This window comes from Lissotriton helveticus, chromosome 7 (assembly GCF_964261635.1).
Source record: "Lissotriton helveticus chromosome 7, aLisHel1.1, whole genome shotgun sequence".
NCBI classification, from domain to species: Eukaryota; Metazoa; Chordata; class Amphibia; order Caudata; family Salamandridae; genus Lissotriton; species Lissotriton helveticus.
The window spans coordinates 790,405,862-790,421,812 of NC_136068.1; positions in this window are offsets into that span (position 1 = coordinate 790,405,862).

Consider the following 15,951-nt stretch of genomic DNA (forward strand, 5'->3'; position numbering starts at 1 on the left):
CCCTATGATTGGAAATATCAAAAACAATCTACCAGAAATACTTCAATTCACATTTTGTTTATTAGTTTCTCTTATCAATTATTTATATCTTCTTTTTTTTAAATATATTTTTTAAATGGTAATAAAAGCCACCATAATTTTCTCTGTGTCCATATGTACAATACAAATCATAAATAATGCAACAATGATACAATACTAATAAATGTGCAAATTTAGCATAACTTGTGCATAAAAATACATACAATATAACAATATTACATTTGTACCCATACCATTATCACAAATACTAACCTCATATCAAGTCATAACATACACAACATTCTCATACACACATCACATCACATTCATTATTTTCCAGCTAAAAATGGCTTGCAACTGAAAAAACTCATGGTGAAAATTCTTCTTTAGTATCCATGGTAATGCCGCCAGCTGGAAAAGGAGCAGACTGACGCACGTTTCAGTGGATACCTATCATTCAATCCACCTTCTTCAGGACCGCTTGCTTTCTTTAAATGAATGCAGCGGAGGTTGATTGGGGAATCGACAAGCAAAAAGGGATTCTGGTCATTTACAATGCCCTGAGTTAATTTCCTTAAATCTGTCCTCTCTAGCCCAGCTTCCTGGTAGAGGATGGAGACAGCATTATCCAAGGCAGACAGGGTCTATTCAGGTGCAAGGGAAATCTCTCCCACTACTCTAAATGCAGAACAGGCCTATTCAGGTGCTAGTGAAAACTCCTCCCACTACTCTGAATGCAGCCCAGGCCTATTCAGCGTATCCCTGACTCTTTCAGGAAAGGCAGGACACACATCAACCCCCGGTGGCCCTCTGAGAGAATGCACCTCCCCAACCCCTGTCACTCCAAAGCCAGACAGTCAATACACATCCCAGCAGAGGTACACAGGAAGCCTAGGCAAGAAAATGCCTACTTTCTGAAAGTGGTATTTTCAAACACAGAAGGTAAAAATCACCTTTACCAAAAGATTAATTTTTAACATTCTGAGGCCAGACATACTAAACTTTATTTTTCTACCTCGTTCCCAGGGGTAGTTATGTTTAGGAGATGATATAAACAAACTCCTGATTCTGTCTTATGCGAACAGGCAGCCTTGCAATCAGGAAAAACGAAATATACTGTAATTCACCATAAGGACATGTCACACACACCAGTACATGTCCTGCCTTTAACATACACAGCACCCTGCCCACAGGGATACCTCGGGCCTACCTTAGGGGTGACTGACATGTAGAAAAAGGGAAGGTTGGGCCTGGCAAGTGGGTGCACTTGCCAGGTCATCATGGCAGTTACAAACTGCGCACAGACTCTGCGGTGGCAGGTCTGAGTTACCTTTTCAGAACTATTTCTGTGGGCGGCACAACCAGTGCTGCAAGCCCACTAGGAGCATTTGATTTACCAGCCCTGGCACTCTCAGTGCCCTTTACTAGGGCCTCACAAGTAAATCAAATATGCCAATCATGGAAACACCAATCCATAAAATAATTTATAACAGGAGCACTTGCACTTTAACACTGAACAGCAGTGAGAGCGTGCGCAGAGACAATAAAACAACAATACCAGAGTCAAAACCTGGAGTTCAGAAAACAAAAAGACAGGGGAAATAAGCCAAAGGATGCCAAGTCTAACACATGACCCCTCCAGCTGAAAGTAGGGAGAACTCCTGGGAGTTCTCTTCACTAAGGTGGAAGAACCTGGACAGACCATCTGCTTTGGCGGGTTCTGTGCCAGGGCGCTGTTCCACCGTAAAGTCCGTTCCCTGTAGGGAGATGGACCACCTCAACAGTTTTGGATTCTCACCCCTCATTTGAATCAACCATCTGAGGGGCGTAAGGTCAGACTGAACTCGGAAGTGAGACACAAACAGGTAGGGTCTCACCTTCTCCAGTGCCCAGACCTCAGCAAAAGCTTCCCTTTCTATGGCACTCCACCTCTGTTCCCTGAGGAGTAGTCTCCTGCTACGGAAAACCACAGGCTGGTCTAGGCCCTCTTCATTCAGTTGTGAGAGCACTGCTCCTACACCATGCTTTGAAGCGTTATAATGCACGATGAATTCCTTGGAAAAGTCGGGTGACGTGAGCACGGCCGCCGTGCACATGGCTGCCTTCAGGGCATTAAAAGCTTTATGGCAAGACTCAGACCAGGTCACCTTCTTGGGCTGCTTCCTGAAAGTCAGCTCTGTTAAGGGGACTACAATGCTGCCATAGCCCTTAACAAATCTCCTGTAGTAACCGGTGAGACTTAAAAAGGCTCTTACCTCTATTTGGGTTGTGGGGCTCCCAAGCCAGAATGGTGTCAATATTGGGTTGTAGGGGTGCCACCTGGTAAATTCCTACCTGGTGTCCCAAGTACACCACAGACCTCTGCCAGGTCTGGCAGTTACTGGCCTTGATCGTGAGGCTGCCCTTTGCAGAGCCCTCATCACTTCCCTGAGGTGCTGAAAGTTTTCTTCCCGGCTGGAACTGAACACTGCAATGTCATCTAGGTAGGCGGAACTGAAATCCTGCAGTCCAGTCAACACCTGGTTGACCAACCCCTGAAAGGTGGCAGGGGCATTCTTCAACCCAAAGGGTATCACACGGAACTGGTAATATCCTTCGGGGGTTGAGAATGCTGACCTCTCCTTGGCCCTATCAGTTAAGGCAATCTGCCAGTACCCAGATGTTAAATCAAACATGCTGAGGAACCTGGCAGCTCCTAACCGATCAATGAGCTCATCAGTTCTGGGGATGGGGTGTGCATCAGTCCTGGTGATGGCATTAAGCCCACGGTAGTCCACACAAAACCGCAGTTCTGGAGTGGCACCGGGTACAGCAACTTTTGGGACCAAGACCACTGGGCTGGCCTAAGGACTGTTGGAGGGCTCAATCACCCCTAATGCCAAAATTTTAGAGACTTCCTCCTTGATGCTGAACCTGACCCGGTTAGTCAACCTGTAAATCCTGTGCTTTACAGAAGGGCTGTCACCATTGTCCACATTATGGGTACACCAGTGAGTAACACCTGGAGTCAGAGAGAACAGTGAGTGGGGAAAACTGTCCCAACAACTGGTGACAGTCAATCTGCTGCTCTGGGGTCAGTGTAGGGGAGAGGATCACACCTTCCACTGACCCATCATGCTCCTTGGTGGACAGGAGGTCAGGGAGCGGCTCACTCTCCTCTTCCACTCCACCATCTGTCACCAAGAGCATTCTCACTCGGATCTCTCGAAATGGGGATTGAGGCAGTTCGTGTGGAGAACCCTCAAAGGGTTCCTGGGAGTCTGAAAATTCACCAGGTAGGTGATATCACTTTTGCGCTCCACCACCTCAAATGGCCCAGTCCACTTGTCCTGCAAGGCACAGGCTTACACTGGGGCCATGACCCACACTTTTTGCCCAGGTTGAAATTCCACCAGGTTGGCATTCTGGTGAGACCACTTTTTCATTTCTTCCTGGCTTGCTTCCAGGTTCGCCTGAGCAAGTTTCCTGAAGCGGGCAGTTTGGTTTCTGAAGGCCAGAATGTAACTAAACACATCCTGGGGTATTTTCCTGGGAGCTGCCTCCCAGCCTTCCTTCACCAACCTCAGAGATCCTCTCACAGGGTGACCATATAGGAGCTCAAAGGGACTGAACCCAAGAGACTTCGAGGCACCTCCCTGTATGTAAAGAAAAAGCATGGCAAGAGGATGTTCCACTTATGCCTCATAGGTTCTGTTAGATCCTTAATCATGCCCTCCAAGGTTTGGTTGAATCTCTCCACCAAACCGTTACCTTGTGGGTGATAAGGAGTGGTGAACTTGTTGGTTACACTACACTCCTTCCACAGGGATGTCAAATACTTCGATATAAAATTGGTCCACGGTCAGAAACCACCTCCCTGGGGAAACCCATGAGGGAAAAGATTTGCCTGGACCACCACTGGCACTGTCGTTGTCCTGAGAGGGATTGCCTCCGGGTACCGGATGGCATGGTCCATCAAGACCAGGATGTATCTGTTGCCCATGGCAGTCTTGGGATCCAGTGGCCCCAGTATGTCCATCCCTACCCATTCAAAAGGAGTTCCTACAACTGGAATAGGTTGGAGAGTATTTTGGACCTTTCTCCCACTCTTACCATTTGCCTGGCAAGCTTGCAAAGACCTGCAATGTCCATCTGATGGTTTTTGCATTTTGAGCTCGAAGAAGTGGGTGACAAGCCTGTCAAATGTCTTATCCCAACCCCAAATGTCCTGCCAAAGGCACTTCGTGAGTCAGACCCAGTAGGAAGGTCCTGAAGCACTGCGGTAGCACCAGCACACAGGCTGACCCAGGCCCAGCGACCTTAGGCTAACCGTACAGGAAACCATTCTCCCAGTAGATCCAATGTGATGCAGACTGATCACCAGCTGCCTGGTCTGCAGCCTCCCACCGCAGACCCTCAAGAGAAGGGCACTCTTTCTGCTCCCTACAGAACTCTTCCGTGGTAGGACCACCTTCTTGCTGCCAATGGGTCAGCTCAGAGATGTCCCCCAGTTCAGCTACCTGCTCCCCTGTAGGTACTGGGGTGTCCCCCTCAAGGTCAGCCTCCTCCCGATCCTTGGGAACTTCAGGGGCTGGTTTAGTACGCCCCCTGCGCTTTCTCTTGGCAGGGACCTGGGCCACTGTTTCAGGCTCCAGGTCCTTCTGATCACCCTTCCTTGCCACCATTGACCGAGTGGACATGCATGCCCACTCTGGCAACCCAAGCATCTCCAAGTGAGACCTGAACTCAACATCCTTCCACAAGGACTGCTCCAGTTAGTTACCTAACAGTCAATCTACAGGCATGGTAGGGCTCACAACCACCCTCAAGAGACCTGAGATCCTCCCCATTCAAAGGGAATCTGTGCCACCATACACTGGCATTCCGAGTTGTCTACGGTAACTACTTGGTGGAATGCCCTGGGGACTGTGTGCTCCGTAGAGACTAGGTGACACCGGACTGAGGTCACACTGGCTCCAGTATCTCTGAGAGCCTCAACCCTTTTCCCATTGATGGTCATCCAGGTGCTGTATTTCTTTGTTTTAGGGGGTACCTGGTTTCCTAGGACCATCTCACTGTCCCCTAGTGAGACAAGGGTCATTTCTGCAGGATCCACATCCTCCTGTGGGCACCCCTCCTCCCCAAGCACTACATTCGCCCTTAGTCTGCCCACCGGTGGGTAGCTGTACCGTCTTGGGGCACAAAGGGGTCCCCCTTCAAATGACCCACCTGGTCACATGAAAATCACTTACGGGGACCGGTCTCAGCAGTCTCTCCTGAAGAAACTCCTTGTTTCGTATGTCCTTGGGGATGGGAACCTTTACCCTGGTGTGTTTGGGGCCCTTTAGAGAACTCCTGTGCTTTACCCTAGCCCCCCCCAATTGTTCTGCTGTGGACCCTGCCCACCTTTGGCTGAGTCTTCCCAAATGCTTTATGGACCCTGGTACTCACCCAGTGGCTCCATTGCAAGCTTCCTGGGGTCAGTCAGCTTACTATCAATCAAGTGCTGACACAGCTCTGCAAAACATAGACTAGACAAGTGCTCCCATGCAATCAAATTGCAGAGCCCCTGAAAATCGGTTATATTGATGCCATTCACCCAGCCATCCAGAAACCTGCAGAAAGAATCTACACATCCCAACAAATTGTTGGCCTCAGTTTTCTTGGTGGACCTAAGCAGATCCCTACACTTCTCAGGAGTGAGGCCATACCGGGTGAGGAGATCGTCATTCATATCAGAATAGGTGAGGTTCTGCCCCTTACCCAAAGCTATCAGAGTATACCTAGCTTCTTCTGGAAAGAGAAGCCATAACACTGCCCCCAAATACTTTCAGGGATCCCATTCCTATGAATAGACGCCTCATACTCCTGGAACCACCTTTGTATGTCATCCCCCTTCTTGAATTCCTTGCCTACATTCCTGGGGATGTGCACAGTTCTGTCTGACTGCCCTGGCTAATTGCTGCCACCATCTGAGCTGGTTCTACTCCTCTGATCCAGCTCCTTTATCCTGATCTCATTTTCTAGCATCATCCTTTTCTCCTCCATGGCTAACTTAAACTTCTCCGGTTCCATGGCAACTCTCCTTGCTACCCGCCTGTCCTCCTGCTCCTCTGGGGACTAGCCACTGCTGCCTGGTTTAGAGGGTGCCCCTCCTCCCAAAAGCACATCCACCCTTGGAATAGGCTCATCTGCCTCCACGCTAAGCTCACCCGACAGCTCACTAGAATGTCTGGATGCTACCCAGACCATCAGCGACTTTTGTACCTCCTCTTTTCTGGTGAGGCGCCTGATTTGGACTTTGAGATTTTTGCAGACAGCCTTCAATTCCTTCACGTTGTTGGTTTCTTACCTCTCCTCCTCAAAGGCCACTTCCAAGGATGAAGCAGATGATGAAATTGATTCAGGCATGTTGAACTGGAAAGTTTAAGTTTTAGACCGTTGGAAAGGCAAAATAGACAAAAAAAACAGTATGTGGTACGTAATGGTTTGCAATATGTTAATAGTGCAAATCAATCACTGTAAGTCAAGTGCAAACACAAGTCCTATCCCACCACTGCCACAATGTTATGAATGGGTTCTCTAGTTGGCAAGGGCTTGACACGAGCAGTCAGGCTTATCTTAGAGGCAGTGTGTAAAGCATTTGCACATAGCCAACAGTAATACAGTGTAAGCACTACGAAAGGACACCACACCATTTTGGAAAAAAATCCAATTTTTTTAATACTTAAGACAAGACCAAAAACTATTAAAATCCACAATACAGTTCCTAGATATCTTCAGTTATCCAAATAAACTTGAAATAAAGTTCTTTGAAGTTGCCGCCTAGGGCTATCATGGCGTCGTGAACAACAAATTCCAAATAGTCCTTGATGAACGCCGCAAAGGCATCAGTGACCTCTTGTTGAGCTCCAAAAGCACGGTGCTCGCAGGCGTGGATTCCGGAGGTTAGTGGAGGAGTCATCAGTCCCTTGAAGTCACATGTATTGCAGATCGAACTCCTCATAGTTGAAACCAGGACCGCCGGCGTTGGCAGGCGTTGGGTGCTGTGGTGCAAAGTGCAGCAGTGTGGTGTGCAGTGCCCTTGTTGTAGATGAATCTAGGACTCTATTTAAATATTTCCGATTTATGCCCTTATGTGGTTATATCAAATCATATCCTTATATAGGCATAAGAATCATACCCATATTAAGACATAGCCAATGCAGTCCACATACGGCAGGGCTACTCTCATAGACTCCTAGAAAGCACAACGTGTTCTTAGATAAACCAAGCCTCCTTCATTCTTTAACCAAGGTATGGAGCTGATTAGACCTTCAGAGAATTCTTGATTTAGACTCTTGGCAGAAACTATCTTAACTCAAACTACATCTCACTTACTCCTTCCCATGTACTAGGCTTAGGATAGGTACACCGGGGTAGGCGTATCTTAGAAGCACCAGTTGAGTACGTTTAGTCATTATTTTATCATTGTATGTATTTTACCTATTTTAAACACCGTATGGCTTAGAAACCACACCATGCTTTTACAGTATTATTGTATAATACTCCTTTTACTGTACGCACTTTACTTTATGACAAGTATTGCGATTGTAGCAATTCACTTCTCTTGCATGAGAAAGAAGACTGTTCAATAAATAACCTCTTTTATTGAAAACGCCTGTCTCTCTGTTTCTCTGCACTTCTGGTGAAACTAAGCATGCACGATTGACTGAGTAAAATAGCTATCTATTGTTTCCGCGACTCTGGAGATATACTCCTTATTCTTGGGGGAGCAAAGTTGTCATGTTTATGCGGTTGTCAGAAACGAATCCCTTCTTGTGAGTTCGAGAAAGTTTATAGTGACCTCTGAGCTAGCTGGCATTCATAATTAAGTCTAACATATTCAATAGAGACCTAGTCGACCTAAGTCCTACGTCTAAACTATCGGTTATGTTATTCCAATGTGCAGAGCCTATTGGGAATATAGGAACTACACTACATGGCGCCCAACGTTTGGTAAGGCGATAATTTAACGCTAGATACTAGAGTAACTCAGTCGTGCTTTTCACACAGACCCCTTTTCCCGTAAAAACTCCAAAAGACGTCCGGAGTGGGTAAAAGGTTAATATCTGCCAAAACTTAGTAGGAGGAGAATCCTATGAATTAGTTTTTGGTTTAGTGACGGTTGAAGGATGCAGTGTTCCAAAATATTGTGCACCTAATCTTTGTTTCCTTGAAACGTGCTCTGCAAACTTTCTGTCAGCAGAAATGACGGGAAATGATGACGAAAGAGATGCTTTGGCAACTCAACTTTTAGCGGAGGACACAAGTCTCCAGCAAAATGACCGGGATGCAATAATCATCCCGATAAATGTAAGAAGAAGTGTAACTTGCAAACTTATAAATAATGGAGTATCATCAAGAGGTGGTACAGTCATATTTGTGGTAGAGGCACATGAAGATCGGCAGACAGAGGTATTCTATTCATGGATACATTTTCCAGCAGCATATGCTGTGACACACGAGTTCCACTACTACAAAGCAGAGGAACCTCCAGTGGAATATGTTCCTTTCGAGGACGTCGAAATACCACTAACTTACCAGGAGCATCAGCTCTGGTATAATGGTGCCCTAAAACATCAAAATCACATTACCAGGCTCGGTTCTAGCCAGCTATACACCACATCCTGACATTGAAGAAATGTCAGACAGAGAACTTTTAGTTCAGCTAAAACAATTAATTAAAATACATAGACAATTGGTCCAATATGTCATGCGGACTTTAACAGTCCAACCAGCAATAAAAATTCCACAGCACACCCCTCACCAGGGGAACACAAATAAAATTACACCACAGACTATACAATCAGTCATTGGCAAATTACCTGCAAAACGGGAACAAATTCCGGTCTGGTTAGCTCAAAAAATTACTCAAATAGAGGCTGTTTTTCCTGATAGTACACCTCATGAAAAACACAGAATTTTGACAATCTGTCTACCAATGGGGATCGCACCACATCTGGAGGACTGTGGCACTTGGGGAACATTCTTTGCTTCAATATACACAAAAACACATGGTGCTCCGTCTATGGCGGTTATACCAGACGTACTAAGACAGATTCAAAATGAATACGGTCCGGAGCCTGCTTTAAATCTAGGTATGAAATTACTGAAAGACTTTAAGCAAGTCTCGGCTATACTACTAGCCAACATAAAAGGAGAAGCAGCATCTGTGGCGATCCGCCAAAAATTAAAAGAAACAGAAATAACAGACCAACCTTTTGAACTTGCCAGAATAATTGAAAAGTGCTATGAAAAATTAGGTAGAGATAGCTTGGGTGGGAAACCACTAAAACCACAACTAACTGAAAATCCTGAAAAAAACTTTATTAAGAATAATCTCATTACTCCAATAAAGAAGTGGGAGGGTAATAAACAAACCACTCCCAGAGAAAAACAGTTTCAGTCCAGAGGAAGGTCTCCCCACGGAGAAATAGATCTCCAGGACATGGGGACAGGTCTCCACAACGGGAGCCCTCTGAAAAAAGACACAACCTCAGAAATAGGGACAATTTAAGAAAACCTGACAGATATCAAGATAATGATACACGTCCATCTCGATCTTTTCAGACTTCCTCACAGGAATCGGAAAGAAGAGGACGGTCAGAACATAAAGAAGAGCGCGTCAAGTCCAAAGACAAGGAACCTGCTCATCAAAGTAAAAAATTAATATTTCCCAAAAAGAAGATAGCTAGTATTAAAATAAAACATGCCGAGGATTCTGAGGACACAACTCAAGAACAGAGAATGGGCCCAGACCATGCTAGACAGCGCAGCAGAAGTGACCATAGCTTGCAAGATCCTGATGAATCTTCTGGATACAGTGGACACGAATGAATACATTCAGGTGGAAACTGCAGACACCAGAGTTAGTGTACCCCATAAATTATATGAAATAACATTACGTATAGAAGGGGACAAAACTAGGAAAATAAGAGGTCTCTATTGAAAGAATCTATCTAAAGGCTATGATATCCTTCTAGCAGAGAAAGACTGGCCACCAGAGTTTGTTAGGGACTGCCAATATGGTGAAGAAATGATTATGCCTGCCTTCTCAAATCACATTCCAATTCATAAAAAATACATATATGCTAGAAAATGGGCAGTGGCCCAAGCCCCTGCATTATATAAAAATCATGTAGGATGTAGGATGGGATGAGGATTCTCCTCACCGTAAAATTCAGTTAAAAAATCAACCTACTGCACAGAGGCAGTATCCTGTTAAGCAAGAAGATAAAAACAAGTCAGGGAGATCTTAGATCAACTTGAATACCAGGGGGTGATTGAAACATGCACCTCACAAATGAACAATCCTTTGTTTCCTGTCTCCAAACCAGACGATTCATATCGTCTAGTATTGGACTACAGACACCTAAACTCTTGTTGCAAAACATTTGGAGTACCAAAACTCACACAGTGCAGCACTAATGAATAACATCATCCGCAAAAAATATAAAACGACATTAAATATTTTAAATGGTTTCTTCTGTCAAAACATTGCACCAGAAAGCAGGTTTTTGACCGCTTTTTCCAGTATGGGGGCCCATGGCAATTTTGTCGTCTCCCCCAGGGATTCAAGAACAGCCCAGGAATATTTTCAGCCAAGGTAACAGAATTACTACAAATGTATGACGATGAGGCATTATCTTATGTCGATGACATCATTCTTAGAGACGATGACCTGGAGACACACTTGAAAAGAGTGAACACCATTATACTTGGGTTCGCATCTGAAAGGTACAAATTCAACTTTAAAAAATCACGAATTGCCCACCTCACTGTCCTATTTTTAGGATATGAGTTATCAAGTGAAGGCAAAAGCCTAGCAGACAACTTCTTAGGGAAGTGTGCAGTACTCCAAGCTCCAAAAACGCTGAAAAACTTACAATCAATTATAGGTTTTCTGAATTTCGGAAGAACTTACATTCTAAACTACGCAGAGAGGGTTAAACCTCTCTACAAATTAATAAAACCTGATTTGAAACCAATTAATTGGACACAGAAACACACAAAAATGTTACGATCAATACAAACAGACATGTTAACTAAAACAAAACTGCAAACACGCTCAAACAAACGCAACCTTGTAATCCGAGTCTTCCCAGGAAGATGCGGAGTTACGTACCTGACCTCTAATGAGGGAGAAACGGTACCAATAGCTTATCAATCAATCAATCAATCAGAGCATTTGTATGGTGCACTACTCACCCGGAGGGTCTCAAGGCGCTGGGGGGGGGGGTCCGCTACTGCTCGAACAGCCAGGTCTTGAGCTGCTTCCTGAAGACGAGGTGGTCCTGGGTCAGGCGGAGGTGGGTCGGAAGGGAGTTCCAAGTCTTGGCGGCCAGGTAGGAGAAGGACCTTCCTCCTGTGGTGGCTCTTCGGATGCGGGGGACGGCGGCGAGGGCGTGGCTGGTCGATCGAAGCTGGCGCGTGGGAGCGTAGAAGTTGAGGCGGCTGTTGAGGTATCCTGGTCCTTGGTTGTGTAGGGCTTTGTGTGCGTGGGTGAGGAGCCGGAAGGTGATTCTCTTGTTGACCGGGAGCCAGTGCAGGTCTCTCAGGTGTCCGGAGATGTGGCTGCGGCGGGGGATGTCCAGGATGAGTCGTGCTGAGGTGTTCTGGATCCGCTGGAGTCTCTTCTGGAGTTTGGCGGTGGTTCCGGCGTAGAGGGTGTTACCGTAGTCCAGGCGGCTGGTGACGAGGGCCTGGGTGACCGTCTTCCTGGTCTCGGTGGGGATCCATCGGAAGATCTTGCGTAGCATTCGCAGGATGTTGAAGCACGACGAGGAGACGGCGTTGACTTGTCTGGTCATGGAGAGGGTGGAGTCCAGGATGAAGCCCAGGTTGCGTGCGTGGTCTGTTGGTTTGGGTGCGCTGCCCAGGGCGGGGGGCCACCAGGAGTCGTCCCAGGCGGAGGGTGAGGATCCCAGGATGAGGACTTCCGTCTTGTCCGAGTTCAGTTTCAGGCGGCTGTTCGACATCCATTTGGCTACGTCTGTCATCCCTTCGTGCAGGTTGGCTCTGGCGGTGGCGGGGTCGTTAGTGAGGGAGAGGATCAGCTGGGTGTCGTCGGCGTAGGAGATGATGTTCAGGTTGTGCTGGCGTGCGATGGCAGCGAGGGGGCTCATGTAGACGTTGAAGAGAGTTGGGCTGAGCGAGGATCCTTGAGGAACGCCGCAGATGACTTCGGTGGCCTCCGATCTGAACGGGGGGAGGCGGACTCTCTGTGTCCTTCCGGCGAGGAAGGAGGTGATCCACTCCAGTGCCTTCTCCTGGATTCCGACGTTGCTGAGGCGCTGTACTAGGGTACGGTGGCAGACAGTGTCGAAGGCCGCGGAGAGGTCCAGGAGGATGAGGGCCACTGTTTCTCCGTTGTCGAGCAGGGCTCGGATGTCATCTGTAGCTGCGATCAGGGCGGTTTCGGTGCTGTGGTTGGCCCGGAAGCCAGACTGCGAGAGGTCGAGGGAGCCGTTCGTCTCGAGGAAGGCGGCCAGTTGCTTGTTGACGGTCTTCTCGATGACTTTGGCCGGGAACGGGAGCAGCGAGATGGGGCGGTAGTTCTTGAGGTCGGTAGGGTCTGCTGATGGTTTCTTGAGTAGAGCGCTGAGTTCGGCGTGCTTCCAGCTCTCCGGGAAGGTGGCGATGTCGAAGGAGGTGTTGATGATGTCCCGCAGGTGGGGTGCGATGACAGCGTCGGCCTTGTTGAAGACGTGGTGAGGGCAGGGGTCTGTCGGAGATCCGGAGTGGATGGAGTTCATCGTGCGGATGGTGTCTTCGGTGCTGATCGGGGTCCAGACGCGGAGGGTGGTGGTGGGGGGCGGTGGTTCGGTCGTGGCGTGCGTCGGTTGAGTGCTGAAGCTGTTGTGTATGTCCGCGATCTTGTTGTGGAAGTAGGAGGCGAGGGAGTTGCAGAGGTCTTGCGAAGGGGTGATGTCGTTGTTTCCGGCGTTGGGGTTGGAGAGCTCTTTGACGATGTTGAAGAGTTCCTTGCTGTTGTGTGCGTTGTTGTCCATTCGTTCCTTGAATGCGGTTTTCTTGGTGGCGCGGATCAGCTGGTGGTGTTTTCGCGTGGCGAGCTTGAGGGCAGTCATGTTGTCCGGTGTTGGGTCTCTGCACCAGGTTTTCTCGAGTGCTCTGCAGTTCTTCTTGGAGCTCTTGAGTTCGTCGTTAAACCATGGGGCTTTCTTGCTGCGCAGTCGCTGATCCATTTCGTGAGGTTGGTGGCTGCTTGCCTGGGGTTCGTTGTGCTGGTGGGAAGGTTCTTGCTCAGGGAAGTAGTGAGCTGGTCTGCAGTGATCTTGTTCCAGCTTCTGCGGGGGGCCTGTTGATGGTGATGGTGGAGCGTGGTCTTTCTGTATCTAAAGTGGACGCAGCTGTGGTCCGTCCAGTGGAGTCCCGTGGCGTGGCTGAAGGCGATGTCCTTGCTGGAAGAGAAGACCGGGTCGAGCGTGTGTCCAGCGTAGTGGGTGGGGGTGGTCACCAGTTGCTTGAGTCCGAGGTTGGCGAGGTTGTCCAGCAGGGTGGTGGTGTTGCGGTCGTTGTTGTTCTCCAGGTGGAAGTTGAGGTCCCCGAGGAGGATGTAGTCAGCGGAGAGGAGGGCGTGTGGGCTGACGAAGTCGGCGATGTCCTCGCTGAATTGTGTGCGTGGTCCCGGGGGTCTGTGGATGAGGGTGCCTCTGAGGGTGGTTTTGGGGTTGACGTGGATCTGGAAGTGCAGGTGTTCGGCGGGTGCGAGGTTGTCGTCGGTGTTGGTCGTGATGCGGATGGTGTTCCTGTGGATGATGGCGATGCCTCCTCCTGTCTGGTTGACGCGGTCCCTCCGGATGATCTTGTAGCCGTCCGGGATGGCAATGGCGATGTCGGGCGCTGAGGAGGCGTTCATCCAGGTTTCCATGAGGAAGGCGACGTCTGGGGCTGTGGTGTCGAGCAGGTTCCAGAGCTCGACGGCGTGTCTGTGGACGGAGCGGGTGTTGAGCATGATGCACTTCAAGTGGGTGCTGCTGGAGTTCGGCATGGTGGGTGCTGGTGTAGCGTGGGTCCGGTCGCAGGTGAACTTGCAGGAGTGGCAGCTGAAGGGTCCGTGGGTGCGTCTCGGTGTGGCTCGGTAGCAGCCCGGGGTTCGGCCGGTGTTGAGAGCGTTGAGTTCGGTGGAGTCGTAGGTTCGTCTGGTTGGCTTCCGGCGGGTGGGCTGGGGTCTGCGGGGGCCAGGGGTCCTGGCGCTGGGCGCGGGCCAGGCGCGGACGGGCGCAGACGGGCTTACCTTTGGCGCACCTTCGGCGCTCAATCGGTGCTCCCGCTGCGCGCGGTCGCTCCGGGGGCGTCATAAGTAAGGAGCCGGTAGGGCGGGTCAGCTGGGTGGTGGGAGCGTGGGCGGCCAATGGGCGGTAGGGGGCGGAGTCGGCGTGGTCAGTGGCGGGAAGGGGGACTGAGGACGGCTCAGCGACGGCTGGGGCGGCAGCGGGTAGCAGCGAGGCAGCAGGACAGCTTGTCAGGGCAGCACAGGTGGTCAGCGGGCAGGAGCAGCGAAGTGGGGGTGACCTCGCCTGGAGCAGGCTCAGCGGTCACACTTGTACACACAAGCTGAAATGAAATTCAGTTTGACTGAAAAAATTCTGACTGCGGTCCAAACTGCTGTAGCAAAAGAAAGAGCCCTAGCTCAAGGGAAGAGCATATCTGTTTTAACAGCAGTATCAGCCCTAGAGGCAATAGCAAGACCGAGCATTCCAAATGCTATGGCATTAGATCCAAAATGGATACAATGGGTTAATTCTCTTGCTGCAACAGATGTGATACACGCATTTGATCCCAAAATGAAAAAACTAGAAAATCTAGAATACGAACATGAATGTCCTCTGTCGATCGAAATTCTGCCTCTCGAGCAGTACGCCTGTGTAATCTACACAGATGGATCTGCGCAACACTACGTTGTGGATAAACAAGTTTACAATGCAGCATGCGCGATTGTTAAAGGTAGCTGGCGCATAGGTAAATTCAGACCAATGGTCACTAAAACTGAATCACTCAAAAACTGTACAGCTCAGCGAGCTGAACTAAAAGCTTTAAAGATGGCGCTTGAGAATGGCGATCGCGAATTCCCCACTCTAATTGTGTGCGACTCGCATTTCTGCGTCCAGTCTTACAATGATTTCATGCAGACCTGGATTGAAAACGGTGTCACAATAAAGCATAAAAAACTATGGGAACAAGTAGTTATTTTACAGAAAGAACTACGAAAAAGACTCACGTGATACATACGCAGAGTCTTCAACGTGATGGCGTTCACGTTGCAGGGAATTCATTGGCTAACAAAGCAACACAACGGCAGCTGTTTATCCGGCTTCCGTAGCTACAAAAAAGCGTTCTAAAAAACAAATAGATGGAGAAACCATGCTGGCAGTAAAAGCCTCATTAAAAGGCTACTATGCGGCATTACCTCTAAATTATCCACTCAATAATACATACATAATTGATACAAACTCCGTTCCTTTTGCTCGAATCCCTGGAGTGGGGGACAGAGTAATTCCAAACACGAACCGGAGGGCTTACTTGATTCAAGAAGCACACATGGGAATGGGTCTGAGGCACCAAGAGATCTTGAAATCTCTAATAGAATTGCAATCAAAGTACTGGTGGCCGGGGATGAGCGTGCATGTTTATAACTTTGCATTAGATTGTCAGGACTGCAACAGAAATCGCAGTTGTGAACCGGACCAGATACCAGTCTCAGGCACAGTAAGACCAGCCCAGACACCTCTATTAGACAGCATTAGGCTATCTACACGCAGACATCCACACGGAAAGAATTAATCCCATAAATATTAAGACGAGATTTATTTGGATGTGGCCCCAGCGCTTGGCTGACACCAGAACTGTTATAAAAGATTCGCGAGTCTTTATCGGCACATACGCAATTGG